The sequence below is a fragment of the Parasteatoda tepidariorum genome, chromosome 3 (assembly GCF_043381705.1).
Source record: "Parasteatoda tepidariorum isolate YZ-2023 chromosome 3, CAS_Ptep_4.0, whole genome shotgun sequence".
Classification (NCBI taxonomy): Eukaryota; Metazoa; Arthropoda; class Arachnida; order Araneae; family Theridiidae; genus Parasteatoda; species Parasteatoda tepidariorum.
In genome coordinates, this window is record NC_092206.1 from 93,315,862 (window position 1) to 93,336,445 (window position 20,584).

General features: G+C 30.1%; 1 protein-coding gene across 1 annotated transcript in view; it reads left to right on the plus strand.

The window, feature by feature from the left end:
• Positions 1 to 509: 509 nt before the first annotated feature.
• LOC107436092 (LIM domain only protein 3) overlaps positions 510 to 20,584 on the plus strand; it is a 32,540-nt gene continuing 12,465 nt past the window's right edge. The window contains exon 1 of the mRNA XM_016047664.3: positions 510 to 858. The gene's annotated coding sequence lies outside the window, so the exon portion shown is untranslated. The remainder of the gene's footprint in view (positions 859 to 20,584) is intronic.

Here is a 20,584-nt window from a genome sequence, read left to right on the forward strand (position 1 = left end):
CTGAAGGAAAAAAAAAAAGGTAGAATAGAGATTTAAGTGGAATGGTTAATTAAATAATGTAAAAATCTTTTTTTTCGTGTTTTTATCGACGAAACAAAAAATAAATTAAAGAAAAGATAAAATGAAAAACAGACAAACAGGAGAAAACAGAAAAGTTAATCAAACTCTTAATGAATTCGTTATAATGAGGTGTTGTACTTCAAATACTCGGATATATTTTCACTAAATGAGTGGTTCGTTGTAACGAGGTGCTGTTACACATCAAACACTCAGACATATTTCCACTGAATGCGTTGAAATAAAATATTAAAATTACCGTTTCTTATATCCAAATTTTATTTGTGGAAAAATGTTTACAATGTGTAAAATGTTTCCTATTTTATCTTGAAATAAAGTAACTCAATATTTACCCTGGGGGATATCATTGTTTTATCTTCACTTCACCAGATTTTGGCGATCATTTGGGGCGATATCGTTGTGGCAACCCTGGAGGGGAGCGCAAGCGCCGTCGGCTGAATTTCAAAGCAAAGAGGCGCACAGTTCCATATTGCTCTTCCTTCGGAACGGAGAACACTCTCTCCTGTTTACAGACAAAACCCTTCACGTGACACGCTCCTGTTTTTCCTCTTTTTTCTCGGGAGTTTCTTCCGCTTCGGCGACTATGACTTTTCACCGGATTGTGCGCAATTGTTGTTTCGGTGCTTTTGAGAACTGTGTTTAAGAAATGAAAGTTTATTTATAAATAAATATCGGAGAATTCGATTTATGAACAAGAAACAATATTTCTTATTTTTGTAAAAGAAGAACAGTGGAATTATTCTTGGTTGAAATCGTTCAAGAAAGAAAACAACGTAAAAGGTGAATTATTTTTATGACTATTTATATTTCTTACTTTGGAACCTACGTCAATATGCAAGTCGCCTATTACGTCTGTTTATTAAAATTGTTTACGTTAGTTGTCACTAAAAATAGTACACATTTGAAATTGATTTCACACTAAAATTTAGTTAACGAATTGAGGTAGGAGAATTAATTTATAAATAAATTTGTAAAGTTAATAATTGTTTGAAAAAAGTAGATAGTTTATACAAACTAAATTAATAGGTATTCTAATTTAAAAAAAAAAAAAGAATTATGTCTTTTTTCCAAAGATCTATTAACAAAATTTAATAATTAATTGATTGGGCTTTACAGGGTAAAGAATATTCTATTATGGGACAATCTAAGAGCAGTTATAAACTTTCTTCTTCAAATGCAATAAATTGCGCGTAGTTCATTTCAATTTGTTGGCAATGTATGCGAAACTAGCTTAGAAAATTGATCACGTATTGTGCACATTTGCCATGCATATTTAATCGAGAGATAGACGTTGATATATAAAATTATAAGTTAGTACGAAAATGATTTAATTTTTAACTCTGCGCTTGCTAACTTTTGTAGAGATTTTTGTCAATTGTGGTTCTAAGTTTAACAAGTTTATATTAATTATCAACACAAATTGCTGCCTTCACGGCTATCGCTTAAATGCGTACATTCACAATAATGCTGTTACAATAATTTTTCATTCACAATAATTTTATTCTGTCATGCATAAAATTGTCTTGAATATTGGCCGTGCATACTTAGTTTATCAAGATTTTTTTTGATCTGGCATCGAACATTTTATGATCTACTGCATCATAATAACAGCTGACTGTATAACGATGAATTCATATATGTGCCTTTATAAGATTATTCAGCATAAATTTATAACTTTAAAAAAAGTCTTTTTTTTAATAATTCGATTTTTATGAAACTATTCTACCAATTTCGTTCATATTTTGCATGTTGCCATATAAAATTTACATTAGATAAAATGATTATAGAATTATGTACCTTACAATTCAAAAAGTAATCGACAATAATTAAATAAAATAATGAAAAAATTTTTTTTTTGAAAGTTACTTTTTTGCATAGCGTCACTTTTTGGTCAAATAATTGTGTGCGAAACTTTTTCGATTCGCTTAAAAGTTATCGAGATTTGGCGAAGTACGCAAAAAGTAAAATTATTTCTTGGAGGTCTAACTTTAGACAGGTCTCCAGATCAAACTATAGGGACCTTATCTTTCAAATTGCGGCTACCCACATATTTTAAGGATCAGGAATCCAAATTGGTCGAAAAAAGGTATGTTTATTCAGAGAAAATGCGTTTTGTTCCGGATTTCGTTACTTAAAATGCCGCCTGTACTAATTGATAGTATAATTAAGCTTAGACCTTCAAGCCATCGAGCCTTAGTACGTGAAAACCCAATCAGTAAATCAAAAGTTATTCAAGGTGTTCCATTTTTTTTTTTATTTTGCGCTCTGTATATTGATTATCAATGATGCTATTAAAAGGTATTCACATTATCTGCTAAGATTGAAAAGTTATTGTCTCGATAGTAATCCGTGTCAAAGATGGGTTCTTAGACAGCCGAATTTACTCGATGAGTTATTGCAATTCACTCGTTTCTTGGTATAAATTACATGATATTGAAAAATTCGTGGAATATTTAAGTAGCTTTTAAATTCTGAACTCCGTTAATCTCTTAGTTTGTTTGTTAGTTTCCGGTAAGCATGGTAACCATGACCTCGAAATAATTCAATTGTGTTTTCTCTTATTTTACGTCTTACGTAGTTTATAACATCGTTTGGTCAAACTGTGTAAGTCCCTTTACGTTTTGAAGAGTATAGTTAACTCGATCTATTATGCCATCAGATTCCACATTTATCAACTAATCTCAGTTTTATTTAGTTCTCCTTTGCCATGAAGCATATGTAATTTTAGCTATAAAATCACTGTTTTATTGTTGTAAATTAATTTGTCTAAATTATAAAAAATTATGCCCACTGTAACAATATAAATTATTTTTACTGCAATGCATTATTTTTTTACAGCATTGCAAGTTTATTTCCCGTTTCTGTTTCTGCACAAAATGAAATTGTGCTGTTATATGACATGAAATTAAATGAGTCGATGTGCGCCGGCATAAAATAAAATTGTGTCAACGTAAAATAAAATTGTGCCGATATGCAAGGATATAGAAAGAACATCTTGATATAATGGTTGAATGTATAAACATTTCATTGCATAGCGTGAGATTTACGTTATTACCTATTTTATTTTTTTGGTTATTTTATTATTTCATAAATTGGTTTTATTTTATGTCTGCTTTTTTTTTTATTTCCTTCCTTATTTGCGCTTATTTATCTCCGATTCTCATTATTAAAACCCTTGGTGTCCTTACATACATTTTGAAGGACACCAAATCCCTTTGGAACACTGTAAGAATGTTGTAAAAATAATTTTTATTGTTTTAGTCCTGACAATGAATTAAGCAGTTCGTCATGTATAATTCTAACTTGCGTTTCACAACTTTTTCTCCTCAATCATCGAATTATTTTAATTTTGTTTTCTCTGTCATATTAATTAAAAAACGTAGCAAAATAATATTTTTGTTCCTTAAATACTTTTAGAAAAATTCCATTAAAAAGTCCTCCACGAAGGTTATTTTCTCCCAATACTTGATCCAGGAGTTCTCTGGTCTTCTGGATTGGGTTCAAAATTACAAGACAACGGAGTTGAACTTTGGTAGCCGTACACTCAAAATTGGGTCGGTTGTTAAATGATGGTTATAAAGTATAAAGTAAAAAAAAGACATGTTTATGAAATGCAGTGACTAAGATTTCTGGAGGAGTCTCAAAACAATGGAGTCGGAATCGAAGAAAGATCTTTAGGAGAATGAGTCAAAAAATTTTGACTGACTCTTGACTACGGTTAGTTAAAAAATTGTTGGGTATTTTGGTTTAAAGGAAATAAATATTTTGGCAAGTATTTTTAATTATGTGAACAATAATATTATTCAAATGAATATTATGAAAATTATTTAAATTGCGACTAATCACAAACTTAATTTAACACAATTGATCGATTTATAGCATATATATGATTGAACTATTGAAAAAGAATATAAATTCAAAGACTAAATTCATTTAGTTCACTTAAAAAGTTAGTTATAAATAAATGTAAACCAATTCTACTTGTCATCTGCAATAGTAACCTACTTTGTTCTAGAATTTTCCCAGAAAAAACTTTTTTCTTATAAAATTTCTAAGAAATTTGTGGAGTGTGCGCAGAAGATAGTGTCCTTTTTTCAGTTCAGTTCTTTTTTCATAATGCTACGGTTCTTTTTTATAATGGTTTTGCAGTTTATTTTTATAATGGTTTTGTACAATTTCAACATTTTGCACAAATAGATTTTGTTATTACAGTGACCCCGTCACATCTTAAACTAAACTTAAGCAATTACTGCTAATAATTACAGAGGATTTGTTGATTTAACATGTCCCTAATTGCAAAAAACAAGGGATATGAGAAGCTTACCCATTATTTATTTCATTATTTTTTCTTATTTTATAACCGTTTTTGAGCAGTCTATCCTATCTTGTGCTTACGACTACCAATGTTCAATTCCGTAGCCTTGTAATTTTGAAGTCAATTCAGAAAACAAGGGAGCTCCTGTATCAAGTATTATGTGAAATTTATTTTCGTCAAATACTTTATAATTGAACAAACTCGCATTTAAGTTGCATGGAGAGGAAAACAACGAAAACCTCCCACAGTCAGCCCAACGGCAAAGGGACTCTAGCCTATGATCCGTATACTACTGAAGATATTTTACGTCTGCACTGTCGTAGTGTCGTGCACAAGCCAGGTGTGGAATTCGTATCGACCAGCCACTGTTGGGATTCGAACCTGGTTCACCTCATTGGGAGACGAATACTCTACCTCCTGAGCCGCCACGGCTCTATTGTGTCATTATTAAAATAATCTGGAAATAATCAGTTAATTCAATAATTCTTATTTTATTCGCTAAGTCATTGCTAAACTTAAGAAAGAGTCACTTTGATGACAAAAAGGTGAAACGTGAACAGTTATTCCTCCATTTGTCTTGTGAGCCACCATGACTTTTCTTGTCTGAATCATATTTGCTTATTTGAATTCATACCAATCGTATTAACAAAGAGGCAGTTATTTTACATTAAATCGTTCAATTCGAAACGTTCTAGAATTCTAATAAAAGTTTTTTTTTGTTCTTATTTTAAATTGAGTGATGATGAGTTTCACAATATTTTGTGAAGTTTATTTCTTCAACTGTTGTGATATGTAATTTTAACTTTGTGTACTCCGATGACTCTGCACTCTGAGGCTCCGTCAACAGTCACCACTCCCAAAATAAAAATTTCCTATACCTTAATAATTAACAACCACAATACTTAAAGAATTTCAAAAACAACGTAAAACTACTGCATTTGTATTTTAAATGATTTAGTGCTTATATTAGTTCAAACAGCCTTTTAAAATGCAAAGATTTAAATTATACACTTTTTAACTCTAATTGTGCGTATATAAACTTTGCTTATTATGAACTTTCCAATACCTTACTATGTATAAAAATCTAACAATGGTGTCGCAGTTTTCCATTGTCCGTGCATTTTTATTGGCCTGAAAATCACGTGGTAGGATCCAGTTTTTTCTAATTCAATTCCATATTGTTTTGGTTGTCATCAACATAAAATTAATAAAAGTCATGAAGGTATTGTTTTGCATGAAGTATTTCTGTATTCCAAATGCAAAGTTATTTTCCTACACGACTATTAAGACCAGGGCTCGAAAAAACTCAGAAATTTTACCTGTCCCCGAGGGCGTCTTGTCCAACAATGCACCCGTCCTCCGTTGAAACTAACCCGTCGCTTTTAAATAAATAAAAATATAATTTTCTCCTATTTATAACAAACATTTATATAAATTGTACAATGAATTAGTCGTTACTAGGTATTAAATGGTGGTATATAAGATATTTAGTGCTGCTGTGTGTGTAAAAAAGAATTAAAGTTTATGGTGATGAGATAGAAAATCATTAATGTACGAAAAGAAAATCATTCAATAAAACTTAATCAAACTAGCCGTATAATAGAATTAGATAAAATACTGGATATAATCATCCTAATTAACCTAGCCATTAACTGATTAAATTTGCTGCCACACGTGGTGGATAACTTAACAATTTAGTGGTAGTATAAAGCTAAAANTTTTGAAGGATTTTATAAAATGTCAATATATGCGCAGTATGTTGCTGTATTGTGGGTCATTTTGCTGCCTTGTAACTTACAAGACTCTTGTAAGATAACGAAAATTGAAAATCTATCACGAACATTAACGGGAAAATGGCCGTCCGCGCGGACGTCGGATTCGAGAAATTCGTTGTCCGCGGAGAATTTTTGACCGTCGAGGACGGGCTGTTTTTCGAGCCCTGATTAAGACGCTACTAATTCATGAGTTTAGAACTAAAAGAATTTTTCATTTATTTTTTATTTTATTGTTATAATGTAATTTTGCGCTACATTTTTAGATTAAGTTATTTAGAAAGGTCATCGAATCCTATTAACCGTTTTATAATTATTATTTTTGTGCAAATAAAACTACTATTCTGTTATAAATAACAGTTAAAGAGACCTGTTAAATGATTTAAAACTCAACGATCAGCTTCATGCATAATGCGAAGCGAGCAAAAATTTTATTTAATGTATCCACCCGTTTTGCAAGCGAAAATATTAAATTACGGTTGCGTATTAGCTTGAACAATATTGTGTTAAAACGATATAAATGTTATTTTAAAAAATTGCTTCTGTTCACCAATAGACCTAAATATTTATAATTCTAATATTTGGAAGTAGGAATTGGAGGCGCAAGCGTAAGCAAACAGAATTCCTTTTAGTACATAAATGTTAAGTGAATAGTTTTAACTTTAGTATAAAAACTGTTCTTTCAAGAAACAACAATTATTGCGAAGCAATCATCGGGATTGGTGAGCGGTAGCGAACTGGGGGGCCAGCCCTCTAGTTACTTATATTTTTTAAGGATTCAATGAAAACTTCAATTTTAGTTTAAATTGGATTGAAACTCTCCAACTACCAACTTGACTGGCCTGCTTTAAACGACAAATACCGCTTTCAAACCCTCACAAAACATTGATTAAAAAAGTAAAGAAAAACAAGCCAAATCATTAAAGTTATTCAACGTATCTCTAATCTACTCAAAGGGGAAAAAAAATCAACTATTTAATCTGATAATCGATTTTTGAAACTGAAAATAACAATAAAAAAAAACGTGTTTTCTTTAGCATCTGCGTATAAATCGAATTAGCGATCTTAATTAATTTGATTTCATTGACTTCCTCCCCCCCCCCTATCGACAAAGTAGCTGGTTTTAATCTCGAACTGTTTGTGATTAACTTTTACGCAACTTCTGCTGCTGTAAGTATAAATAACTTTACTTATTAAGGCCGGAAGCAATGTTAAAATAAAGTTCATTAGCTGTTGCAAAGAAATCTTTAATTAAATGAGAGCGTTTCCGCTGTCAAAGGGAGTTAATGAATTTCCTGATGGAAGTTAATAGGATTAAAACCACGTGATATTCTCCCCTCATCTTTTTAATGGGTATCTTCAATCAGAATGGGTAAGAAATGAATTGAAACCATTCGAAGAATCTTCGAAGGGCATAAATATGAAAATTCTGAAATGGAAATTTTACCGTTTGTAGTACCCATTCTTTTCATTTTAATACTAAATATGTTTCAAAATTAAAATCGAAATGTTGATATATGTTTTGCGCAATGGGAAATTTCATCGACACTTACTATACTTACTGCTTTCATCATCAGTTTTTAAGCACTTGTAAGATGCATCAGTTGCGGTTCTGCAATTCTAAAATACTTTTAATCATTTATGAAGAAATCAATTTTTTTTTGTTTTATTGCTATTTTTTTTAGTAATAAAATGGTACAAATGGTTAAAGAAATGAAAAATACGAACTTCAAATTGGAGAAAATACATTTTTTTTAATTTCCTGGAAATCCATTTCTATTTATAGGAGAGTTAGCATCTTTTTAAATGTAAAAAAAAATAATACAAATTCTTAAATTAATAAGGAAATGCTTTCTTTAAATTTGGTTAAAATTAACAATTTTTAATTATTATTTTGTTTTATTGAAAACGAGTGAGAGTTCATGAAAATATAAGTTCTAGTTCTTAAAATAATTGTAAACTGTGTACGTAAAGTTACATTTTAGATTACTTTCAAGAAGTTTTGGCCTATCTGATTTAGAGTCATCCCCGGCAAAACTAATTATTTTTATTCTAAACATTTATAGCTTATTTTAATAAAAAACAATTTAGGCAACAAATTGTAATAGAATTAAAGGATTTGGTTTCGTTGAGAAACAGCATATTTTAAAACATGTGTTTGATTAAAAAAAAAAAAAAAAAAAATTTTTTTATGACAGGTTTTTTCCTTTCTTAGCTTCTAGTGATCTATGCATTAAACCCATAAATCAACAGAAAAGAGAACAGAAGATCTACCAAGACNTAATTAGCATTAATTTTAACTCCCTATTGCAACGAAAATAATTTTTTTAAATAATTAAAAAAATCTGTAATACTTTGAAAAATAAATGTAGTGTGGCGTTTATAATTTTTTAAAAATTAGTTGACGTGTCTAGAGAAGTAATTTTCAAATGGGAAAGTTACACCTTTCCATGAGGAGTGAGTATGAGAGTGTTAGGGGAGAAACCTGCTTTCCAATGATGCGCAGGATGAATATCCCTCTCCCCAATAATCCAACAAACCTGAAATGTATTACATTCCCTCGCTCCCCCCTCCCCATAGAAACATCACAAACTAGCTGATAGAAATCCATTTAAGAATGAGTCACAGTCTGTATAATGTTTGAGGGGTGTTAGTGGAATTGCCTCTGTAATTGAATCTTTTGGTTTTATCCCGCAGTTATATTCCTCTAATCCGAAAACGTTCTTCTCATCTGTGTTAGGTCGAACATTTGGTAGGTTTTCTTTTCTTCCATTATACGATAATTTCATTGGTCTTACAGTTTTACCAGCTTTGCTTTAATTGCATATTATCAGTAAACTAGGGGTCTCGATTTAATTATTATTACTATACAAGGCTTCATAAAACGAAAATTTAATTTGTCTTGCTTTTTCCCCAGCTTGGATCAAACTTCAAATTGCTAATAAACTAGGTTTTATTAGAATGATAATTTTCTTTGCGATATTCTTCAGCCAACTTTACTCAATCTCCACATTATTTAAAAACTAGGTTTCACTAAAACGGTAATTTCACTTGTTATTCTCTTTGACCAACTTGGCTCAAACTAATTATTGATAAACTAGGTTTCATTAAAAAGATAGTTTCATTTGCAATATTCTTTAAACAACTTAACTCAAGCTACTTATTATTTATTAACCAGGTTTTAGTAAAACGATAATTTCATTTGCAGCATTCTTTAATCACCTTAAGTCAAGCTTCAAATTATTTATCAACTAGGTTTCATTAAAACGATAATTTCATTTGCAACTTTCTTTAACCAACTCAAGCTCCAAATTATTTAGAAACAAGTTTCATTGAAACGGTAATTTCATTTGCAACTTGTCTGAGCAGTATCCGCCAAGTTATTTACCGGATTCACTAAATATAGGGCGTCATAAAAAAACGTAAAATTTGGAAGTAACGCAATGTTCACATATAGATATGGGAAAAAAGTATTTTTTTTCACGAAAAGTCATGTATAAAGCATTCCATTTATGTTTTATATTTTTGTTATCTTACATATTGTCCTAGTGTTTCTTAAAGATAACATAGGAAAACTCGCTACACAAACTATTCCGAAGTGTCCATTAGAATGAGAACACCATCAGAATACATTCATTTCCAATGGCATTATTAAGAGGATGGTGTTCCACAGGAGAAATTTTTCCAGACAAATTTTGTTTCAATTCCATTAATGCTTTAAAATTTAAAGTTTTAAGAAAAGCGAGATCAGGTAAATTTGGAGTAAACACTGAAGTTTCAAATGTGGAAAAAATATTTTCAAAGTGCAAGTAAATTATTGTTGGATTATTTTCCCACTGCGTAAACTTTATTTGTTTGCATTGCATGTTGAAAAACTTTTTTTTTTGTATTTGAAACTTTATGGTTTTTTCTTGGTTTACCAGAACTCGCTTTTTCTTTACTCTAAATTTTAAACTTACCTAAATAGGTAAAAAAGAATTTGTCATAAAGGTTTTCTCTTGAGATAGTAGACAGTATGCATCTCTGTGTTATAAAAACATAAACTATTTAAAAACCCTTCCGTTAAAAACGATATTTTCCCCCTGTAAATTTGTGAAAATTATGTTTCTTCGAAATGTCTCGTGCCACTTCTGAATCTCAGCGGCATGTGTGGATCGAATCGAATGTTAAAACTGAATCGTATATTGCAGAAAGCACACGATGTACTTGATTTTGGAAAATTGAGATTTTACTTGTTTTAACACAAATTGTAAAAAAAAGAATTCAATTTAGGAATCAAAAATATATTTACTTTGATTGCATGCTTTTGCCTTTTTTTATTTGATTATTTTCTTGGATTAAAAAAAACCTGGAAAATCATTTAATTTCATATTTTTACTTATTCATACATTTAAAATTTGGAGAAATAAATCAATGTAATAGTTTCCAAGCGGGTTGAGTAGTTTCAATGGGTAAAATTTATAAATGTTATGAAATTACGTTATATTACAAAGTCTATTCAAACGCTTAAATGTGTTTTTGCGAATTGTTAAATAACTACGGGAAATGAAGATTTTACTGTGAAATAGTAAATTGTTCGTATGTGAATTGTTCGTAATGTCGAATGTGAATTGTTCGTAAAACGATGAAAATAAGTATTTAATATAATCAAATTACATTTTGGAACTGAAATATTTAGAACTGAACTCTATTTTTCTTCGAAAAGTTTTCGTTTTAAAAAACAGTTGTAAAGATTCTAAAAGAAAAAATTTCAGAAAGCATAGAATCGACAGTGGAGGAAAAAAGAAAATGGCGACGAAGAAAAATTTGCAAACGATTTCCATAAACACACGCATTGTGGGGACTTCATGTCTAGAATTTTTGTTCTGAAAATGCTACAACCACTCATTTTTATTTCATACTTTACCTCAATGGAACATTATCATAATTTAAGTATAAAAGACGACATAATCCATTTCGAAAACAATGTGGTAAAGCCTAAATTGTCCCTCTTGGAGAAAAAAAGTGTTCTAAAGAATAGAACTGTGTTCCTCGTAACTACTTTTACATAAAAAAATTTTGTTATGGAAAATTGTAAAAGTGGACTCGTGTTATGTATATTTAACGGTTAACCGTCTGAAGCGGACGTTTACAGTTGATGGATCGGTCACATGTGCATTTTTATTTGTTGCTCAACTGAGAATAGAACAGAACAAAATGCAAAAATCGTGAATTCCGTGGAGGGTTTTTCCTCTTCAGACAAAAGACATTTTAGCGTTTCATGCCACTGTTGCCCGTGCACTAGACATTAGGTGAAGTAGAAATTTTCGCAGTCTGTTTACGTTTTTACGTCGGAATAATATTTCCATTTGTGTTTGTTTCGTTGCTGCGGAAAGGACTTCATTTAAAACTCTTTATCATTCAGAAGATTTCAAGTTTCTTTCCTCTCGTGATGTATTTAGTTTGGCGCCATTATTTCAAGTTGTTTTTCTCAAAATCGCGCTTTGAAAAAAAATTCAACAAATATTATTTTAAAAGCTTTTCCTTTTTATGAATAAGCTACTCGTATAAAAACTGCTTACGTGTTCTGTGTAAAAGCTGGGTTTTGCATAACAGTCTGAACTATTGGTTATTATGATAAAATAATAACAATTTTAAACTTTTAATCATTTAGTATTTATTATTCATCAAAGCAAAAACCAACGCAAATGTTTAGAAAAATAAAAGCTATTTAGTTTATCAAATTGACTATTTGTTGTTCTTTGTAACCTTTTAGTTATTGCTTATAATAATTGAAGATCATGGGGGGAGAACGATTTGTGTCCAAAAGTGATGATTGGATCATCATTTTTTAAATTTCGGGGATTACTAAATTTTGATAAATCAATAACGTGGAAAATTGGTTCTTCCTGATAGTTATTACACTGTGAAAATGAGCAATTCTCGATAAAAACTGTTATTGTCCGTGCACGGAATTCGTTTTTTCTCAGAATCAGCTTTCATCGCCTAGATCTTCAATTGATTAAAAAGCATTATAATGCTTTAAAAGTTTTGCAGAAAATGTAAAATTATTGTAAATTTCCAGAATTGACGAGTATTGTTAGTAATAAATAGTTAGTTCTGTCCATTTTTTAACTTTAACAGCAAGTGCAACCTGCTTTTTTAAATTCAATTAGTAATTTTCCGGACATCTCAAGTACTAATAATAAATAGAGTTCTACACATTTTTTGAATTTGAAAGAATTAGTACTAAACATGTTTTTTCCTTTTTTCAAATTTTTTCTTCATAATTTACTAATGTTTTATTAGTATGCATAGTGAATAATTATACAAAATAAATAGTGCTACAAATCATTTGATTTTGTAAGCATTCGTCAGAGATTTTTTGGTTATGTATTGAAACTAGTTATAACACGCAATTGTTTCTTGATATATAATAAATATGAGCCTTTATACGTAATAAATGGTTATTGTAACAAAAACGTAATGCATACAAATTCATCCATTATAATCTCTCTCTTTAAGTTAATTAAAAATTATTAGAATCATTGTTCTGAAAAAATTAAGACTGAACTTGTTACATTTTTTCAATTTGCTTGACTATTGAAAATAAATAGCTGAATACTCGTTCTTCGTATGGAGTATAAAATACCATAAATAAATAATAAATCAGCTAATATCGCTATAAAAATATTCACAAAGCAGGAAGGTATATGCCGATACAATTATAATTTTTTTTAAAAATAGTTTTAATTAATTATTAATATCTGTGTTGCCTTTCATTCTTGAAAGTGACTTTACATTCGTAAATTGTTCTTAGTTGTTGAATTCATTGGTAACTTCCCCGATGTATTGGCACTTAAGTAATTTTAGTTTTTTTTTATTTATTTAAAACTCAATAGTTTGGCCAGGAGGGCAGACCATTAAGATCTTTACCTCTTAATATTAATTTTACTTATTGCGTTTTCATCTTATCTCGAGAATTATTAAGCAAATCAAAAAGTTTTTTAACTCTAATCAAATTCGCTTATCTAAATATAATTCTTGGCAAAAATTATTATTTAATCATTATTTATTATATTTTATTGTTACATTTTACTATTTTATATACCAATGTTTTATTTAATAATATTTTATTTAATAATAAAAAAAAATTGAAATGTGAGATATCAAATTTTTTGCCTAATGTTTAAGAATGTAATTACGATGCACCTAATAAGGCAAAATCTAAAATTTGAACAAAATCGTTTGAATAGTTCTTGAGAATTCGAATTTTAAAGAAGTCGAATGTTTAAAGTTTGATTTTCTGGGAACTATTCCACAAATTTCGTTCATACAGTGAAGTTTGAATTACATTCTTTAAAATCATGTAAAATTTTTTATTCCTAACAACTCAATTTTTAAAAAAAAAATTATATAAATAAAAAAAAAGAAATAAGAATTATTTTTAGATAAAGGAATTATAACATTATATTTCAATATTTTCATGAAATAGAACAAGGTTTTTTTTCATGGCAATATATAATACTTTAAATGTACAAAATTATGATTGGATGATGACCTTTTATTTTACATATTTCGAAAGATACCGCCGAATGGATTAAATATCCACTATCAGTCTATTTGTGAAAATTAAATGAAAAAGTATTTAAAATATTTTCAAAATTTTCCCTTTTCTTTTTATTCTTCCAACCGATTTGACAGAAAAAAAATGCCTCTTAAATGACCATATTTTGCATTCTTTAGAAAAAACGAAACGTTTTAAAGAAAAACGTGAATTCTGTTCTTGCAACTAAAATAATTCACTTCATAAAAAAATTTTTTGGTTCTTTTTCCTTAAATTTAACTGCTATTTATTCAGCTGTTATAAAACGAGGAAAGACTAAAAGAATTAACTTAAAATTATAATTAATTCTATGCAACATAATTTGATTTTGTTAAATTTTATTCCTTAAAACGGGATTCTCAATAATCCATTTATTAATTAAGGAGAGTTAAGACAGATTAGGTTTTCCTAGAGAGCAAATTATTAAAATTAAAATGGTTATAAATTATGTATCTGACTGTATCTAAAACTCTAACGATGGTGTCGCAGTTTTCCATTGTAGTCGGTGCATTTTTTTGGCCGGAAAATCACATGGTAGGATCCAGTTTTGCCACATAATTTTCGTATTAATTTGGTTGTCATCAGCATAAATTTGATATAAGTCATAGAGATAGTGTTTTCCTATAAATATTTTTGAATTCCTCATTTAAAGATATTTATTTGTACTGTTATTATTACGTTTTTGATTTTGTTTGTTTTCTAAATTAAGGAGTTTAAGTGGATTGTTTTCATTATTATTATTATTAGAATTGCTTGTGGCAAATATAAAATTGAATTTTTTTAATAGAATTTTTTTTCCGATTTGCTTTAGACTTATATATAGTAATAACTATATATAAAGAAAGAAGAAAAAATATTATTTCTATTGGCTATTTCTAAGAGAGAATTTCAAAAAATCTTTTATTGTTGGATCGAAAGTCTTTTAACTTATTTCGCCACCGCTCGTTCTAGCAGCAGCACTCATGGATTTAATTCTGTTACCCCCCGGACAAGTTGTTCTTTTTCTTCTCTCGTCCGGCTCGTTCCTCTTTAATTGTGTTTTCCTGATGAGAAAGCAATCAGGTTAGATCTAAGCCTTAAAAAAAAAATCAGAAAGCCCCGGATAAAAAGTGAAGAACGAAAGAGGACACCAAATCCGCACAAATGATTAAAACTAAAAAGAAAAAAAAGAACTTCCAATTCAACACAGAGGTGGACCACGGGTGGGAGAAAGCTCTTCTTGATCGATTAGATCTCATCGAAGTGAAAGCGTATAGGAAGTAAAATAAAAATATCCGGACCTTTCACTTCCGATTCTTATCTGTAATGGTCTCAAAAAGGAAGAGGTCAGCCTAGGACATTAACTCTCCTAGGACAAACCACTCGGACTGTGTCAAGTCCTATTTGATGGCTTTTATTTTTCTGTCCCCCTTAACAAAATGGAACGCGTTGACGTCTGACAGTAAGTGGACAAGTCCAGTTCCTTCTGACCATTTGGATTTTTAGACCCTTAATCTGACGATTTCTCTGACGTAAGACAGTCCTCCAGACAGACAATTTTCTGCTCGATGTTCCTGGAATATATATATACTTTTTTTTTTGTTCGTTATCTTCCTTTTTCGAAATGATGTCGAGACCTATATCCATCTTGTGTTCACCCACCCCTGAATTGTCGTTTGGAATTTGGCGTCGTTAGGGGGTTGTCACGTTCTTAGAGGGGGTTGACGGATTGAAAACAAGGTCCCTGTCCTTGCTGACACGAGAGCACTGACTTGGAAATTAAATGGTACGGTCCTCCCTTTCTAACTCACTGACAAGCAGCAGTGATTGTTAAAATATCGTCTGCCCTTTTGCTCTCCTGCGGTTACAGTTTATTCCCTTCTTGGGAGGCATGCTGCATAAAAGTTAAGAGGGCAATTTTTTCGCCTTTGTCGTTGAAACGGTGTAATGATGCAATTCATGATGTCTGACGTTGCAGGGTTCTTTTTAAAGAATAAAACTATACTGAGTCATATAAAGTATGGTTTGGAAATTGACGTGCTTACTTGAAATAATTTGTTCCTTAGGAGTCCAAAGACATGAAATTGCGTTCTTAATCTTCCTCTAGTCTACTTTTTCATGTCAGTTTTTCTTTTCGTTTATTGTTCTTTCATCTTAATTACATTAACTTTAACTCTTGTTATTATAATTATATGACTGCAAATCCCTTTATGAATATAAAATCTATTTACAGTTCAATTAGTTATAGTTAAAGTGAAAGCCTAAACAAGATATGATTTGAAGGGTTCGCATCAAATATGCTAATTAATTAGTTCTAATTAAACGGCTGTAATACAAGAACATAAGAGGAAGTATTAGTTTTTATTTAGATTTTTGTAGTTGGAAACAGTTTTTTACAGCGTTCGTTAACTTTTTTAGCACTTTTTTGTAAAGTATTAAAATCAATGAATACCAAATTTGTTTTAGCAAATAACATTTTTATCAATCTATAAGTTGCTACACGATTTTTTTGCAATTTCTTTAATTGAAAGACATTTATATAGTGTTCGTAAGCCTGTTTTGTAAAGTTCTTAAAGTAACGGATAGAATATATATATATATATATATATATATGAAATGTTATAAGTTCATAACGAAGAATAAAACAAAGAAAAATAATAGACATATGAAAAAAAAGGGGGGGGGAAATAATAAGTAAAAAATAACAAACAACAGTTTATTAATAATAATAATAATAATAATCATAATAAAAAAAAAATCATGAAATGTTAATTAAAAAACCGGAAAAAAAGGATATAATCTTTTCTTCAGCCCACACGATTATATCCGCAAAACAGAGTGCTTTCTGATATTGTATCAATAAAGCCAAAGCTAAATAAATTAATACAATAGTGTGAGGAGCACTCAAAAATTTTTTTAAAAAGAACAACAAATTAAATAGATCTCAAAAAGTACAAATAAGTAAAATAACATGTAAAAACAGATAATAAAATAAAAAGAAAAAACATTAAAAAGGGGAGACATAAAGCGAGCAGCAAAATCAGTTCAACTTACATGGACGGATATTTTTCAAGAATGATTTAAAAATGTTTTCGCAGAAAGATTGCCAGATTACGAAATATGAAAACAAAAGCGCAAATTGAGTGTAACAAGAGGTACATAATAACCCTCTTGTTACACTCAAAAAAAAAGAAGAAAGAAAAATGGGGATCCCTATGTTTTATTTTAAATTAAATTACAAAACAAAATTTTGTAGAAATATGCTCAGTAGCTGATTACGTTTTGTGATACGACCTTTTCATTGCTATCAATCTAGTCTGGTTTAAATAAATCAGTTTGTGAATGCTCCCCACAAATGTCAATGTCATGTTATTTCCTTTTTTAGTGAGGTATGAACCCCTCACTCCCGATCCAGGTAACGAGCCGGGATGTGCTCGTTATGTGGGCAGTTCCCAACAACGATATCGTCATGCCATCCTGGAGGGATGGTCCTCCATTTAAACTGCGACCGTGTACCGCAATGGAACAGTGGACGTGTCATCTATATACAGAACATCTCTCGGTGTTGAGTTAGTTACGATTCCCTCCTCCTCTTCCACATCTTTGGATGGATCAAATTCTGGATGAGGATGAATTGATGCGGCAGCGTTTGTTCATTGAGGTTTTGTGTAGAGAAGGGGATGTCCAAGAGCAGGGATGATGCTGAGGAGAAGTAGTTCGTTTGCTTCATCTTTCTGCTCGTTCACGATTTGAGATTTTGTGCTGAAATATCAAAGAATAATACAAAAGTTAGTTGACTTAAAGCCTTAAAATTTAAGTTTTTCTTCTTCTTTTTCTCAAAACAAATAATTTAAAACGTTTAGTAAAATAAAGTTTTTTTTTCTTTTTAATATTTAGTTTGGATCGAATCTAGAAACTGTATGAAGCAGATAAATTGTCAAATCTCAAAAAGAACATTGCACAGTGCCATTTAATGTTTAGGCCACTTAATAAAACATATGAGTTTTCGTAACATTATGTTCAGAATGTTATGAACAAAATCTTGTATTTTTTGACCGAATTAATATATTTCTATTTATTAATTTAATTAAATTAATATTTAGACAACTTAAGAGTTTAGTCTTCAGAAAAATAACTTGAAAATTTTATGAAATCTTGTACTCCAAGATAAAATTAGGAGAAAATGCCTAAACCTAATCGAAACCGTGTCATAAGACCCCCCCCCGTGTCATAAGACCCGTGGTGAATGAAATAGCTTTTATTTTCATTTGAATGAAAAAATAGCTCTTCAGCTCTAAAAATGAAAAAATCATCTAATGTTAAAAAACCTGTATTTCTGAGAGTAAGTTATTATTATTAAATTTTTCGGAAGTATGACAAAACTCCTGTATATATAGAAATAATTAGAAAACCTATTTTTCCTACTTTTAAATTAATTTCAGCAACACATTTATTATATGACCTTCCAAAACTAAGGATCATTCAGTGTTTTAAAAATCTATTAACAAAATGAATGTACTTGGAATTTAATGTAAATGAAATTAGCTGATCAAACTTAAGAACAGAGAGGAGGATTAATTTTTTATCAAGTTCCTCTTTAATGTTGCGATAGGCTTCGTGCCACCATTTCGACAGTTGAGACACTCTATCCAACCTTCCTGAAAGTTTGATTCGGGATATTGTAGAATATAACTAACTAGCCGGTCATGTCTGACTGAAAAAGCGCAGCTATTATTCGATAGCACCATTTAATAATAATAATAAAAAAAGACTCACCTGTGTGTGATGTTGAACGTTAAGAAAACCTGTTTAAAAAATTGAAAACAATATCAGGTGACGAACATACCTGAAGTAAATCTTCAAGCGATAATAAACTGCAGAATTAAATTGGTGGAATTAAAAAACATAACTTTTCTTATTAAATTTTTAACAACGCTTGCGGCGACAAGTGAAAGGCCTGTTCTGTTCGTCATTCAACATCAAATAGTATCACGGCTTCTGTTTGCAATTAGTTTCATCAGATTTTTAATAAATGGCAGCAGAGCCGTGGTGGCTCAGGGGATAGAGCGTTCATTTTGCAATAAAGTGAACCGGGTTCGAATCTCTGAGATGGCTTTTTGATACGAATTCCGCACACCGACCACAGTGCTGACGTAAAATATCCTCAGTGGTAGACGGACCATGGGTCAGATTCCCTTTGCCGTCAGGCTAGTCGTGGAAGGTTTTTGTGGTTTTCCTCTTCATTTAAAGTAAAGGCGGGTTAATTCCATCAAAAAGTCCTCCGCGAAGGGGAATTCTTCCCAATCATTGATCGAGGTGTTCCCTTGTCTTCTGGATTGGTTTAAAAATGACAAGGTTACGGAGTTGAGCATTGGCAATCGTAAACTCAAGATTTGGGTCGGCTGTTCAGCGACGAAAATAAAATAAAATAAATGACAGCAGTAGGTTTGTTAAAAATACCGGGTATAACTACCCATTGAATAACTTTTGATGCAATGAGTGGATTTTCTTCGCATTCTAGGACACTATCTTAATGGATTGAGAGGGTGACCTCACATATGCTAATTAATTAGTGCAACCGATATTTTATGTTGCGAAATCAGACACAAAAATGCACTTACCTGGAAGAAATATTCGTTTTTTATGAGGGATTCGGATTTCTGTCCCCGGAAATTTAAGGGGTAGCAGCAATCTGGGATATATGGTCTTTACAGTTTAATCAGGAGAACGATTCTGACGTTTTGCGTATATCGCCATATCTCGAGAAATTTTTAAATGAATTAAAAAAAATAAAATTCATTTGTCCGAAGATAATTCCAAGCAAAAAATAAATTTTAGTTAATATTTATTATTTTTTATTATTTTATTTATTAATAATCGAAAAGATTATTATACATTTTTAAGTCGAATCCTAACTAGTAACCCAATAAACTATTGATATGTTCATATAAACAGATCTAAATTTATCGCAATAATAGCATTCCATGAATATTTCGTACACGAGCTATAATTTCTCAAAAGATTAATTGAAATTAATGGAATACATTATCTATCCAAGAGAGGAATAGGATATCTCTAGGCTATTATGAGACAAATAAAGTATTGGTACTAATGTGAAACACGATGAAGAAGCATCATAGTTTTTTTTTTAATCTTGTTAGACATATATCTTAGAATTATTACAAACATATTCTTAGTAGTAAAAATATGGGTTTAAATATATGTATGCTGAAAAATATTGACATATTTATGAGTTCATATCAAGCGATAACATGTTATATTTTTTCAAAAAATCATCACTTTTAGTTTTATGCTTTTCATTTTAAATAACCAATCCATCACACATTTTATGTAATTTTTATGTTAATTAATTTATCAAAATATAAAAAAAAAAGATACATTGGTTTAAAAAATTGAATTGGTTTTAAGATGACGTTACTGAAAAAGATACTAAATCGTTTTAGGACTGACAGCTACTCACTTCATTTATAAGCTGACAGCTACCCACTTCATTTATGAGACCACTAAGACTGATAGTTACTCATTTCATTTAAAAGCTCTTAATTACATTTTCATTACATCTGGAAAAAATGGGTTTATTGAAATCAAATGCTTTCCTTTTTTTCCTAGAAATCTTATTTTCGTAAAATTCTGAAATTATATACAAATTTTAAAATTCGAATACATATATTGTGAGAAATAAAAATAATTGTTTTGTACTATTTCGATTTATTTGCATGGTTTTATGATATATTTTAAATACTTATTTGAAATGATTTTTTTTATTTTCTTTAATAAATTAGTTCACTCTTAAATTAAATAGACTCAAAGGGAGTAGTATAGGGTATATAAAAT